This window comes from Columba livia, chromosome 10 (genome assembly GCF_036013475.1).
Source record: "Columba livia isolate bColLiv1 breed racing homer chromosome 10, bColLiv1.pat.W.v2, whole genome shotgun sequence".
NCBI classification, from domain to species: Eukaryota; Metazoa; Chordata; class Aves; order Columbiformes; family Columbidae; genus Columba; species Columba livia.
The window spans coordinates 12,972,198-12,987,500 of record NC_088611.1 but is presented as its reverse complement, the minus strand read 5'-3'; the positions used below and the strand labels follow the sequence as shown (position 1 = coordinate 12,987,500).

The 15,303-nt window shown below is 44.0% G+C and overlaps 1 protein-coding gene across 29 annotated transcripts in view; it reads right to left on the bottom strand.

Annotated features, from left to right (window-relative positions):
- Positions 1-15,303, bottom strand: part of FOXP1 (forkhead box P1) — a 383,604-nt gene that overhangs the window by 187,448 nt on the left and 180,853 nt on the right. For 2 of the 29 annotated variants that reach the window (XM_065075389.1, XM_065075390.1), the window contains exon 1: positions 10,452-11,265. The exons of 20 other annotated variants lie outside the window; for them this stretch is intronic. The gene's annotated coding sequence lies outside the window, so the exon portion shown is untranslated. Of the gene's footprint in view, positions 1-1,932; positions 2,056-10,192; positions 10,327-10,451; positions 11,268-11,352; positions 14,365-15,303 lie in introns of those variants that run through there. 7 more of the 29 variants (XM_065075377.1, XM_065075388.1, XM_065075394.1 and 4 more) reach the window with 7 other exon arrangements.

The following is a 15,303-nucleotide window of genomic DNA, read 5'->3' as shown; positions in this document are numbered from 1 at the left end:
ACTGACGCCCTGTACTAGCAGAAGTTGTTGGGCAGCTAAAAACTACTCATTTATCTTGTTAACAAATAACATTTTCAAAGAGATCCCTGAGTTTTTTCACAACTGGCATCACTGCAGCAGGGGCAGACGGCTGCTGGAGGTCTTTGCTTTTCCAACTGAACGTTGTAGGCAATTTTGAGCATGGATGGCTCAGGTGAGCATGTTGGCTGCACGCAGTAAAACTCAAGTGAGTAATCCTCTGTTTCTAGCAAGTTTTACCTTATTAGGAGAGGTCTGCAAGAAACAAGAAAAAAAATAATCTGTCTTGCCCAAGAACATGACTGTTAACAAGAGTCTATCAAACCCCAGACCTCCTCTTGCCTCACTGAAAAGTAAAAACAAGTTTTCAGAACAGCTTTCGATCCATAATGGATCATTTCTGTGAAAATCAGGACTCGAAAGTCGACAGCCACAAAAATTCCTTAGTTCTCAGAGACAATTTTATTTTAAATAGCTTATTTCCGTAAGCAGAGCATGAAGCAATTTCACTCAACCTGACATATACGTAAGGCCAAGGATGTTGCATTTAAAATTCAGAGATAACTAAATAGAAGAAAAATTATATTTAGACATGATAGGGCCTGGAAACAGGTTCCCTTCTACTCTTACACTGAAGCTAAACAGCCATGATATGATCAAACAAGTTTTCACTTTTGCCTTGTAAATAAAATCAAAGGGCAACAGTCCTTTTTCTCTGACGTCTGTAGTTAATAAAGAAAGAATAAACACTACCTACTCTTACATGAGGAGGGAGGAGGAGAGAACATTTCTTAATCTCTTTCCAAAGAGGATTAATTTACAGCGTATTTCCACCCCAAATACTAATGAAACGAAATGCTTTTCCCTGCAGTTTTCTGGAGGAGGAGTTCTAATGTTATCAAAGCCTCTGGTGCGAGCGGAGTTCACCTGAGTGCGTTACCGAGCCCGCAGCCTCCAGGTGCGATGCTGTGTGGAAACGCGGTCGGAGCTCGGGCTGCACTGGGCAGGAGCGCTCTGCCCTGCAGGTGGAAAACAGAAGCTCACAACATTTCTCAGGGCCCGTGTATCTTGAGGGATACCAAGTGCCTCACAACCATGAGTTAATTAGGGCTTAAAACAGTTCTGTAAAATAGATGAGCTGTTGCCACCAGAGCTTGTAGGGAGCAGGGAGGCTAAAGCCATCCCCCATTCATCGCAGAGTTTAACACGTGGATGGGTGTGATGGAGCCAAGTGTGTATTAAAACATCAACTGGTTCCAACTGACCTAGCGAAGATAACTGGAAAAGCCAAGAGGGAGCTGGGATAAGGCACCCGTGTCCCTTGCCATGCCTCTGAGCCACCCACCTGCCCATGGGAAGGGAACAGTTTGGGGAAGCTATTTGCAGCCCAAGTACCCGGAGCTTAGAAACACCCACTGAAAACACAATGCCTTACCAAAGCAGGTGAGAGCCAATGCCCACTGACATTCTCATTCCTCCGGGAAACTCAGCCACAAGACGATATGATGATGATTATTATTATTAATATTAATTATTATAGTGGAATGTTTAGGTGTCTGACTCTAAATAGGCACTGGGATTCTGCAAGCAAATGGAATGGGTAACCTCACAATCTTGAAGAATGATGGGATCAATCCAGCTGCCTTTGCCCTTCCTCCGGAGAGGCAGGCTGTAGGGAACAGGCTCAGGAGGGACAAACCCTTACAAATACAGTATTTTCTCCAAGGAACGGGAAAGGAGGAAAGCAGCTATGGCAAAAACGTCGAGGAAGAAGATAAGCACCTGGGCAAGACCCAGCGAGGGGAAGCGAAGATGAGCAGAGCCTGCAGAAGGGTTTATGTTGCCTTTGAAGAGAAACATTCACACTGTCAGGTAAACCCCAGGATCTACCCGTGGGAGGACAGAAGATGGTACCTTGAAGAATCCGACTATTACAGGATTAACAGCTACAATCCCTCCCTCTGAGGACACCGAACGCCAGAATCCAGCCTGAGGGGCTTAGGTGGTGAGGTTTGTCCAGGCGTGTCGGTAGGAACTCTACAACATACAGAGCAGAATACTGTCCAAACCTGTATTATCTAAACATAGGTGTTGTTAAAATATTAAATATTTCTTGGGGGGGTGGGGGAGGGGGCAGAAACACAAAGGAATACAAAGCCAAAATACACACGTTTCTTTTGGAAGCAAAAGCCACCCCTCAAACACTTCAGTTCTACCGTACAATGTATTTATACCATGTTAAAAAAACACTTGTCAAGCATATAAAAAAAACCCAGAAGTTCACTGTCACATAGTTTAACTCCCTATATTCTGCCTACATGCATATATAGGGCCAGTTTGTTAGGGGGTGGAGGTGTGTAGCAAAGCACAATCTAGCGAGACATGACACCATAACAGTGAACAATAAAAGCAAGCGCAGCATATGTGCTGGACATTTGGTGAAAATAACCCAGCTACAGCTCCGACTTTGGTAAATTTTCCTGTGCAGAAGGTGGTAATTCAGTTTCTGCTGGGATTCAGCTCAGAAAACAATTAGGCTGTTCACAACCCTTCTTATTATTATTTTGGAATTCAGAGATTCTAGGAAATGTATCTTTACTTTTCAAGTCTCTTTTTCTATAGAGCCCAACAAGCTGAAATCTGGGGGTTTTCTCCTGCTCTTCATGTTAAGGCTTTCTCTCCGTTCTAGCTGCTAAGATTCTCCCTAGCTATAAGATCTGAAATGGTAGCAATAATTATATTTCCTATTTTATTACCCGTAATTGCCCCTTTGATCAGAATCCTATGCTGTTTAACCACATTTATACGGTCATCCTGCACATGGGTTCTAAATACAGAATGAGTCATTTTCCAAGGGAAAACTACAGGAGCTGCGTTTCCCTTTACTGCACACACATGGATTCCCATACATTTGGCACCAACTTAGCTTATTATAATTTCATTCTTCCTTTTTATATTTGTTTCATTGTAAAAGCAATGTAAAGCTCCCCATGTGCTGGGAACGACTGCTCATTCCTTCACACTGGCTTCCTTCAGCCAGCCTGTAGCGCATCTACCCAGACTCAATCTTGTCTTTGCAAATAAGATGCCAATGAACACAAGAAACATCCCACAGCTGGAAGAGCTGAACTACGGGTCCCTAAGCTTTGCTAAAGATACACTGCGAGCCTTACTTCAGCGTGAAGCCTAGGACGCTTTTCATACATAGCATTCCCATTCCTCCCAGAGTCCAAGGCTGGCAGACCGCCTCCAGGTCGCTCCCTCTTGCACAGGCATCTGTGCGAAGAGGACAAGGCTGGTTGTCCCATCCCTGAGAGCTCTGGCCTTGGCCACCAAGCATTCACTTTGTAGGAGCTACATCAAGAAACCCTCCTTGCTCACGGCTGGCCTCTGCATGCTGTATCCCTGCTCTTTGGAACAATAACATGGTCTTTTGAAAGGCCATCCTCAGGGTGTTTTATTTGGAGAAGAAGCCAATATGAAGCCAAATTCTACACAACCAGGGCAGAAGACTTGCACCTGAAGCAGGTGTAGGTCACGGGGAAGAGCCCAGCACATGTGCACACCAACGCTGCTGCTTCATGTAGTCCCCAGGTGGCACAGGGACAACAGGAGCAAGGGAAGGGGCTGACAATGCAATTTATCCCCAGTCCTTTTACTGATGGCTTTGCTTGATAGACTTCACTCATCTGCTCGAAGCATGTTTGTGCAATGCTATTTCATCACATTGCTTTGTCCGCTCAGCCAGTTTAGACAGACATTCATATTCTCCAGTCACAGGAAAAACTGCTGCTGGAAGAGGATATGTGCAGCCAAAAAAACTAAAGACTTACAGATTAACGAAACCCTAACAGCTGTTTGACTTGTGCTATTTTATTTTGTGTATGCTCAGGACCAGTGGCAACAGGCAGACTCACCCAGACCTCCAAAACATCCCCTCTGCAGGATGCTCGAGGCAGCCGCCTGCCACTGGGAACTGCCAGGAGGGTCTCTGGTGCTGGAAAAGCAAAGCGTCTGTGGGTGCTTCCCAGGGCTTCTTATCACATATACCCGTCCACCATCTACAGACATGAAAAGATGCGTTTACAAACAGGAACAAACTGACAAGCACGGGAACAGGGAATCTTCACACTCCGAAACTTTCAGTCAATTTGGTTTAGTCAGACTTGGAAGGGCAACAAATTGGCACATAGGTAATTTCAATGACAGACAACTGTTCTCAGCTATTGGTAAATACAAGTACAAATTCCTAGAGTTTTTTTCTCTGGATACCAATAAGAGACTCTATGCTGAAAAGCATTACAGAGATAGAGATCAGAGGTCTATTTTTGTTTCTATGTCTTGACACCCATGACTTTGATGGGGTAAGTATATTAGCATATGATAAATTACTCTTTAATCTGTTGTAGTTATAATTCTAGAAAGAGGTTCCGTGGCTTTGCTCTCAACCACAAGTATTTCTATGAAGAAACACTTGTTTTGCTGGAAAAGAGAAAGAACAAAGCTGTTTGTAAACAAAGCTCTAAAAGGAGAAATCCATCTCCCATGAAGCTCAAAACTCCCCAAAATAAGTTTCTGCAGAGAGCTACAATTACCCAAGGTGAAAAGCTTCTCTAAAGCCAAGAAATGCTCAAACATGGCTGCGCAGTACATCACCTGAACGGGTATAGCTTTTAATTTCCTATCCGATTGGGTTGAAAAGGTTTGTATGTTGGCAAGTGTGGAAGGAGAAACTTCCTGAAAATTGCAATACAGGATCAGATTAAAGAAGAGGGAACGATACAGGGAAAATCTTCTTCATAAATGAGTTTCTTTATCCAGAATAAACTCAAAAGTTCCTGTGAGGGGAGGAAGGATATGTGTTTCATTAGGACAAGGAGGATATGAAAAAGCATGCCTGAAACCTCCTTTGTGAAGACAACTCTTACAACACAGCATCTTCGAGGGCAAGGTATTGAAACTGCTTTGGAAGAAATACTTTTATCTCCCAAGATCAACACTAAAGTTTCTGCACAGCACACCGTATCACCATTACATCCATGAAACACTAAAAAGCACCAAAATAAATTATCCTCCCCACCTCTCAGTCCATCCTACTGTCATCTGTCTGCCTGGGACAGAAATCCCTCCATGACCCCAGAAAGATGCTCAGCATACTCATTCCTGCAAAAGCTGAAGACACAGCACCTCCTTTGTGGCCTGCGACATCCTAAAACACAACACATACATTATCTTTAGAAGAAAAAGAAAGGGATGAACCATAGGAGTACTGCTAAAATAGATGAAGTGAAGAATTCTCTTTAAAGGTTGAAATTTTCTAGCATTATACTAGAGTATTTCTGACCTTGTGGAGTTCCTGGGGAGAGCTTGGTCTGCATTGCCCTGTTGTGAGAAACCCTTTCTCTCCCTGTGCCCTTGGGTGGAGTCAGCTCATACCTGCTTTCATCAGCAACCTGAGCAGCTCCAGGCTATGGGCACAAAAGGCACGGGAACGGCTGCTGGGTTTTGTCTTCCATGTGCAACCACGTATCAACCCCATGTCTAGGCCCACAGACTCAGAGAAGGAACCGGAGAAGCCTTTCCTTTTCCAGACACAATTTGCTTCAGAGGTGGACCCCAAGATCTGACATCACACTCTGATGTAGTCCACCCTGAAGAACTGTTTGGCGTATGTCACCATCTCAACTCTTGTGTGTGGGTAAAGAGCAAGACTCTATGAAAGCCAAGAGCCATGCTGTGCTCTGTGCTTGTACCTGTCTCCACAGATGCTCTTCCTCGCACTGGCCAGGTGTAGAATTGAAATCCTTCAGGCCAGCATAGTTGGTGGCCAGAGCAGTATGGGAATGATTAACGTGTTTTTGACCCAGAAACGGGGGTACAAATTCAGCGGGGCAGCTCGACTGCCAACCAGGCAGCGCTTCCCTGCAGCACGGCCACAGCCAGCACGTGTGCACGGCCAGGCTACCGCGGAACGGCTGCTGGAAAACAAAACAGCATCTGAGAAATGCAGAACTGAGACCAAGTGTAGGCGAGAACCATAAAAACTGATGTCTCGTTAAATGCCGGACAGTTGGTAAACAGCGGACCCTCCCATTTGTTTGCTGCGTACCGTGAAGGGGTGGAGGCAGGGCTGACGGGCGTGCTTTGGAAATCGGCAGTTTTTACACTATTCACCCAGGAAGTTATTAACTTGCATGTTTGTGGGCAACTGCACGAGCTATTTTTGGTCATGGGACCCTGCGTAAGGAAAGGATTGCAAGGTTTTAATAATGATCTTTAGTTAACTTGGTTACCCACACAACAATGGCTTTCTCAGAGGCCAACTGCTGTTAAAAACTTGAGACGAGCTTTACTTCCAGAGGTATTAAACTATGAAAATATCTAACCATAATAGTAAGCAGCTATAAAAAGAGCCCTGTTTATTTCACATGATTTCTTTGTATGCCACAGTGTTATGAGAATACTTCAGCTCAATGACAACATGGTAAATTGGAAAAGATTAACCGTTTAAGTCAGCACTTGCGCAGTTCATTTTCGCTTGGTGTTGGTGAATTTATACTTTTGAAACCCAGGTTTTCACTAGTATTGGCAGGCTTAACAAGGCACGAATGCTGTTTCTTTAAATTTAAATTCAAATTAATCTGATTTTAAGTTTGGCTCATGCAGGGGATACAAAAGGAGAAATCAGGGATTAAACAGAATGAAAAAAACAATAACGCAGACCTTAATTCTGCATCACTGTACATCATGTAGGTAGATTTAGAGCCCATATACCCAATCTGAAAAATAATCTGGTACCGTATCCGCTAATTTGTCTGCAACAGTGGAGCATCAGAAAATATCCTACAGAGAAGGTCAACCCCTCCGTGTTGTACTGTAGGGGTCTGACAGTGTTCTGGCTTAGTCCTGAAAAACACCGTACGGCCTTACTGAACCCCTTCCAGTGTTAGGGTACACCAAGAAAAAGGGGGAAAAATAAAGTTTGCGTTTGTTTCTGGGAAGACCTGTACCATTCCATGGAGAGGACACTTTCACCCTTGTTAATCCTGGCTTCTGAAAGCAACACTCAGTAAGATAATGAATCCTTTAAATGTTACATCTTGTGTCTTGCATTATTGTGGTGCAGCAACTCTCCACATCAAACAGTCATCAGCACTATTACAAAGTGGGCTTATAAGAGACTGGCTGAAAAGGCGCTGTGTGAAAAGAAGTGGAAAATTAAAGCTGAAGCAGTCGAAGAAAGGGCTTAATTTACTGGCATGTACAGTATGCAAATGAGATTACTCTCAGCTTAACTGCATCATTTATGTCCATAATAACGGCATCATCATTACAGGGCTCAAATTAAATTACACCATAATTAGCATATCAAAGTGATTGGTTAAAGTTTAAAACAAATACCCAATTTTGTTAATGAACAGCTGTAATTGTCATGTACACTTCAATGAAAACTCCCTAAACAAATATATGTTTTAGAACAGAGAAAGATTTTGAAGCAGACAGGTCTGCAGCAGAGGTAAATTGCCTAAAAAAAGAATGACACAGACTATTCTATTAATGTTAATACACGCTCGTCGTATTCAGGTAGTAAAACATTCTATCAAGACAAGCCTTCGCTTCGTATTTTTTGCCTCTCTGGCTCCTCTGCCGCACTGGCAAGTGTCAGGGAGGCGCTGGCCATGCCCGGCCTGCCCGCGCACGGGACGTCACCCGCGCACAGAGAGGGCGAGAAGGGAGGAAGAAGGAGAAGATCTTGCTAACTCCAGCCTGCAGACCAGGGCTGGAGTAAGCTGATGACATGATAACACATCAGGCAGCCTACAATTCAATTTACTCTAATCGTATCTACGCAGCAGCTTCAGAGGTAGAACTGTACCGGAGAAGTTTTTGCTGTTCTCGTCTCATTTAAATAAATAGAGAGGTGGGACCGGTGGGTCTGTCACTGTCAGCCATCAACACATTTCTAAAGATCCAGCACTGCAAGTACATACAGTAAATATACAAGTTAAGACACTCCTCGGGCAGAGTGAGCTGTACCAGGGGAGCAAACCTGCTCCGTGGTATCATTACAGTACAGGTGAGTTCCAGCACACGGGGTTGGCAGGAACCGTGACGGTACCAGGCCAGAGGAGCCCAGAGCCACCTTGCACACACCGAGTAAAATAATCCCTCTCCATCCCCCAAAATGTTTACGCTGATGTGTTTGGTTATGTGTTACCCAATATGATAGGAACTGATATGGGCAAGTATATTTTGTGCTAAAATTGGGAATGCACTTTCAAATATACTTAACAAGGAAATTGAATGTCTTATTAAATCCGTATTATCAAAACACTGTTCAAAAATTTAAAGAAAGTAGCTTTTCATTTTATTCATCGAGGAATCCATTAAAGCCTAAGCTCTGAAGTAGTATGTAAATTATGTGCCTTTCAAGGTAGAGCTAGGGCAAATTCACTCCATCAACTAATGATGAACCTCATTATGTGCAGGGAGTATTCATAATGAGGAAACAAGCCACCCGCCATTCCATGTTCTAACATAAATCCCTGTAAAATGTGAATATCTCCACGTCTAATTAAAGGCTACTAATTCCTATCATCCCCTACATGGCCCGAAAAGCAAAAACTAGAAATGTGTTTAAAAAGATACACTTAGATTTTACAAAACACATCTATTTGTGTTTATCACTACTGAGTTGCAACAAATGTTTTCAAGAAAAATAAATCCCAGTATTATAGCATAAAAGTTTGGGGGGCACGAAAGTTTATTTAACGTCATCTGACTTGGTCTTACATTTTAAAAAGAGCTTCTAATTATCACAGGTCAGGCTGCACAGATCAACAGAAAAATAAATAAAAAGGCAGGGAAAAAGAAATCTCCAGGAAAATATAAGAAATAATATTTTAATAAAGTATATATATATATATATATTTTTTTTTTTTTTGAAAAAAAAAAAAGGAGGAAAGAAAAGCTTAGCCATCCAGGTTTGCTCTGGAGCTAAGACTTCCTAAAAATAATAATCTAGAGATCCCATAATAAGCGGGGAAGGCAGGCAGCAGAGTCAGGAACACGAAGAGCCAGTTGAGCAACCAGTACACAACAGGTATTTAAAAGATATTATTTTAGTGATACTCAATTTAGGAAAATGCTGCTTCCCTTCCAAACCCTATAAGAATTCAGGATTGAAGACAGCACTGTGTAATACATGCTGGAAGAAAAGTGCCCTTCCACAGACTTACCTAGATGTGATATTTATATCTACAAGCGCAGTGTCCGCTCCTACGATCAAAAATGTATTTCTTATTAAGTTACATAATACCCACCGTATCTACCACCATGAATTCATTTGCTCTTGCACTGAATTATGGATTTGCTCTCTGTACTTCCTGACACAGAAGTGGACAGGTTTGCCGACTCCCCTGAACCGAAGACACATCAGTGTTTCTATCTTACTGCTCTGTATTAATATTTTCCTATGTTTTCAAAACAAACCGAAAAGCACAGCAAAACCTAAGAGCGTTCCAGTTCACAAGAAAAAAAAAAAAAGAGGCATCCACTGAAGCTGAATAACGTATAAGCTTCAAAAAGGAAAAAAAAAAAAAGACATAAAGGCATGGTTTAAGAAACGTGCTAACTCCTCACAGGGCATGAAAGCACTTGGACAGTCGCAGAAAAGGCTGCGGTACCTTCAGATTATGTCAACCAAAAAGTTGAAATCCTCGTGTAAAAATACCCTTCACGTTTTTCATCCCTAGAAAACCTTATTTAGAAGTCACAGAAATTCATAGCTGCTAAGGAATATGCGCACAGAAAATCACAAATGAAAAAAAAATCAATATTTAAAAGAATAAAATAGAGTACACAGATTAAAGTATTTTAGCAACGCAAATTTTCTCGGAATAGCTGGGCATTTTACGGGGGGGAGGAGGGAAGCGGGGGAGGGGGATCCGGCTTCTTTAAGTTGCATAAAAATAAAACTACGCTCCATAAAGCTGCTCCCCTGCGCGCCCGCTCATTCCGCGACTCCACCGAGGGCTTCGGTGGCTTCATTTTTTTTTTTATGTTTTTTTTTTTTTCTCCCCTTCTCCTTTTAGGTCAACCAGTCATGCACTGGGAAGACAACCCTCCAAAAATAACTCGTCCCTCCCCCGGAGCGCGGAGTTGAACAACCTACCTTTGTTCTGGCGCTGCAGATAACAAACCGGCACCGCCGCGGGAGCCGCCGCCGCCGCGCAGCGGGGCGGCCCGGGGGGCACCTGGCGCTGCGCGGCCGCGGAGCCGTCCCGCCGCGGGGGCCCCTCCGCGCCGCAACACCCTCCAACCCCCCCAGCCCTTCCCCTTCCCCACTCGCGGGATGATCCGCGGGCAGAGCCACGGAGACGATCGCGCCCCGCCGCCCCCCAGCCCCGCCGGGCAGCGCGCAGGTTACATACGGGGGGGGCCGGGTGCCGGGAAGGAAGAGTTCGGCTGGATTTATTTGACACTTATTTTCCGGGCAGCCCTTTTGTGGAGTTGCGCCGTTTGTTTCTTATTGTCTGAGCAGCAGTTGGAAGCGTCTCCCCGAGGGGGCCCCTCAGCCCGGCTCGGCCGCTTTGACAGGGAGGTAACCATATTAGGATGTGTATGGCAAAGTAAACAATAACATAGTTGCAATGAAATGGAAATTTTTTTTTTTCAACTAATAGTGTTGGTGTCAGTCCTGTTTTTAGTCTTTCCCACTAGTTTTGTTTTCCGAGTTAAACAGGCCAGCTTATTAAAAATAAAATAAAATTTAAAAAAATAATAAAAAAGAACGGGGGGTGAGGGGGGAGAGGCAAGTGGTACCAGCTTCCCAATTTCTCAATGCAAGGCTGCTGAAAATGTTTTGGATCACAGAGGGAGGGGGAGTGCATCTAACATCCAAATAAAGACATGTCAGTTTAATCACTGGGAAAAAAAAATACAATAATGCCCAGATGCATTTCCGAGACCCACAGCAGAACGAGGGGGTGAGTGGGGATGGGGAAGACAGGCATTAAAATTGCAATTTAGAAAGCAGGGAGCAAGTAGATTAGAAAAGTCCAGTTGCGTTTTACACAATCACAGCAAACTGGTGGGATGAGCTAAGTTGTGCAAACCCCTGCAAGTCTGCCGGCTTTAAAGCTTTGAAATCGCTAGTTTTACAGGATAAAGCACTTTAAGCAAATTGTAAAATGCAGGTGTCAAATTATTCGGTTTAATCAGAAACAGAGCTCAGAGCAGTCGCCATGCAAAGGTTCCCCTACCAGCACAGTTGAGAGAAAAGTTCTGCAGTAGGAAAAAACACTCTTAAGTCAAACAATATGATTTTAATACCTCGATTCCACGTCCTAAGCAAATTACCAAGAACAACAAGTGTAGCATCTCGCACGGAGCGACGAGGCAGCTGCTGGCGAGCGCTGCGTGCCGAGCCTCGGCGCTAGCAGCCAGCCTGCCAGGGAATTACGGCTATAACATGAAACAAGTTTGCGCGTCTTGGTGACGGCGGGTCGGGGCAGCTGCCTGGTGCTACAGCCCAACCCGAGCTGTCGGACTGTTTGCACCACCACTGAGCATCCTGTGCCGTGCAACGGCCGGCAAAATGGAGCGCTCCTCTGGAAAGGGCTGACAAAAGAGATCGCTGATGCTCTCTGCCTGTACCAGGCACCGGGTGATAAGATACGCCGCGAGGAGAGGCTTAAGGTAGATAGGCGAACAAAGTTGCTGTGAGATCACGCGCTGAATTTAGAACAAAGGCAACGTTTTCTCTGACAAATATGATGCACACTTACCCTGCCAAATTTGCTCGTACTCGGCTAATCCGCAGCAATCAGAACATCAGTGTTGACATCTAATGGTACCTACAAGCATCTCCCTCTGCCTTTCTGCATGGCGTAAGCCTGCTCTGTTAACACACTTTAAATTTTTCAACCATCTTGTTTAACTTAAACATATATGAAATTACACAGCGCGTTACTCATCTGTGCCGCGTGTGCAGCCCCTCCATCAAAAAAAAAGTTAACACACTGATATCAAAATCAATAAATCACACGACCAAGTAGCAGTTCAAAAGTTCAAAGACATGATGGCCAGTTCACTACGTCGTAGCACTCAGCCAATAATAACTTGACTCCATCACTCCTCATAGTATAGACAATTTCATAGCATCATTTTCATTAGCCTGTCTCACTGAAAATTGCTAGCTATTTATGTATACGCTAAAATAAATTAGCCATTTCATCGAGCACTGTGATTCTTATAAAATACATTAACACAATACTCAATTTTCCAGTTGGAGTAAATAAATAAATCAATAAATTCAGTACAGAGTAATTTTTTTTTTTTTTTATTGTGGCGCTTCAGCTCTCAGCATAAGTGTTTTTATTGGGTTTATTTGTTTCAATAAAAATTGAAATGGGCCAGTGATCTTAGCAGTAAGATCTCGGGGAAAACAACAACCCAGCCCTATCTAATATTAAGAAAGTATAGTGTGCAGTTCAGCCAACTGGTCATATATAATTTTCGGTCAAAAATCATTTTCATTGCAGTTATTGAACAGCCACTCAATGCTGTCCCCTCAAGAACCTTCCTGAGGAGGAGCAGTATTCTGCAGTCCAGCCACAAGCCCCTGGGCTGGGGGCAACCTCGTGGCACTTTGGTACTTCCACAGAGAAACCGGGTGTGGAAAAGTTATCAGCACTCATGTTCACTGTTTTTAGGCACTCACAGAGTACTATATCCAGTGTGGCTGACGTAGGGACATTTGACATGAGAGATAAGACAGCAGGAGGTGGGGCTGGGAGAATGGGAGAGAAGAGTTCATGGACACCCCAAGAACTTGATCCTCAAAGAGAGCTGTTGTCCCTGGCTCTTCAGGTCTGTGTTGCCCTGTAAGACATGGCCAGAAGGTTTTATGGCTCAGCAGATCATAGGTGATTTGGTGATAACATCCTATGCAGCTTAGTGCATTCTTGGGGGACCTTCTATGTGGCTTACGGCAGCTCTTGCTCTATGGAGAGGCACCTGACTTCGTTAGCAGCCCCTGCCTTGGGTGAAACACCATCAACAGGATGATTTGGAATCTGGCCCAGCAAAATGAATGTGGACCGCCTCGGTCCTCCTGCTCCTGTAACCTCAGACCAATAGAAGCAACCCACCAACCCCTTCAAAACTGTCACAATCTTGGTGACGCAGCTCTTCTCTGCAAACCTGACACTTCCAGCACAGATCACAGGCTTTACCTGCTTCATGATGAGGATAAGAACCTATAAGGGACCAGGAAGAAATAAAATATACCCCTTGTGACATGAATCAGTATTGAACCCAGTTTTAGCAGTGAAAAAACAAATCTATTAACTAAAACATACCCTTTAAGCCCATAATGGTTTAACATAATTCCTTTTAAAATGCTGCATCTGAATTGCACAGTTTGTAGACTGCTTGGTGGTAACAGGAGGGTACTTTTTGTTCATATCCATTCTTTAACCTAATCAGAGGAAAAGTAAATATCAGGTCTCAATTTTAATGACTGACTATAAATAAAAGCCTTTACCCAAAATGCACAGTTTGCAAAGATAACGATTTTAAGTATGATGTCACTAGTGACCTACTGAACTACATGGCACATGTCAGACAGACGTCTGTTTCTTAAATTGCAGTAATAAATTAGTAGCCACAGAATATATCCTGTCAAGAAAACGTGCAGCTTTCCTATTCAGATAAAAGTTTAATGACTGTTTCGGTTTAGGTGCATGAGTTAAGATGACTATCGGCGGGGGGGGGGTCGAGGTGCTGTAAATACTGCACACTGTCAAATGGAGGCTCCTTGGCCACACAGAGGCCACCGCGCTGCTGAGCCTCGCTGCGTCACCACGAAAACACCCGCTGCAAAGCCAACACATGCAGCTGCAAGTTTCCACAGCAGCTTTTGCTACCATCCACCAAATTCCCTCTCCCCTACCATTGAAGATCAACCTTCTGAGCTGACCATGCAATGAATCCAGCAGGAGGCATTTTCTTCCACACCTTGGAGGCATCGTGGAGCCAAATCAAAGCACTTCAGGCTCACTCAGGAGCGAGCAGCAAGGCACATATCCCATGAGAATGCAAGAGATGAGCTTCTCCATCTTCCTCCACCCCCCGTGGAATGTTACCTTACTCCAACAGGATCCAAGCCTCTGACACACATGGAGGGTTTTCCTCTAACTCTACACTGATTAAAATACTAGTATTTTAAAATTTGACACATGCATACTTGTATAGAGCCTTCCAGCACTGCGCACGTGTGCGCACACATACAGTCAAATCCTATAGATGTTGACCACTAACACCACCCAGTGTACCATGTCCCATCTTAATTACCTTGTTTTCACTTACTAGGAAATTCGACAAATCTTAACAATTTTCACTGAACTCCTCCTTGCTGAGCATTCTCCCACAGGTCAAATCCTGGAAAAAACCTTAACCCAAAACTTCTGAGATACTCCTGAAAACAGAGACAGGAACACGGCTGATCACCGATTCTTTGAGAAGCCACCGAGTGCGTTGGAGCACAGACATGAAAACAAGCAGGTGAAAGACTTCAGCAGGAGGTAGGTGGGTGGCACCATTCCTCACCCACTGCTTTCCTCCTCCTCCTCCTCTCTGAGCCCCAGCGATGGCAGGAATAGAGGAAGACACTGATTTGAATAGAGAGGAGACATCGCCAGCTGAGGAAGCAGGAAAACGAGCAGACAGGGACAAGGAAGCTGAAGAGAAATGAACCATGACTGCCTGAGCACGTCACCTGCCTCATGGCGGGGGTTGCATACATTTTTTTGTCCATTACAGAGGAACTAGAGAGTTTAGTCCAGTTTGGGACATTTTTGGAGACTCATAGCTTGGCCAACCTGAGATCAAGTTGTGCATGTACTTCCCAAGCAAAGTGCCCAACTCCAGTGTGACCTCCCTGCCCATTTCCAACATTTTAGCCCCAAAACATGGAAAATCCTTAGGCTGCTTGGCTAGCTGGTGGTGTGTGTCCTCACACAGCCAGGCAGCATCTAATTCTCTAGTACTTTTCTGAGAAACAGCTGCCAGGTCTTAGCAGAAAGTTCTGGACACAGATAACTTCAGTCCAACTGGGTTGGCATTTAGTCATATTGGGAACAACAGGGATTTCAACAGGAGGTGTGGGAGGAGGTGTGGGTCATTCTACTCTAGATGTCTTTTTTTAAATAGGAACATCATCAGCCTCTTTGCGTGAGTAAAGAAAGTAGAAATTATTACCTTTTTTTTTTTTTTAATACT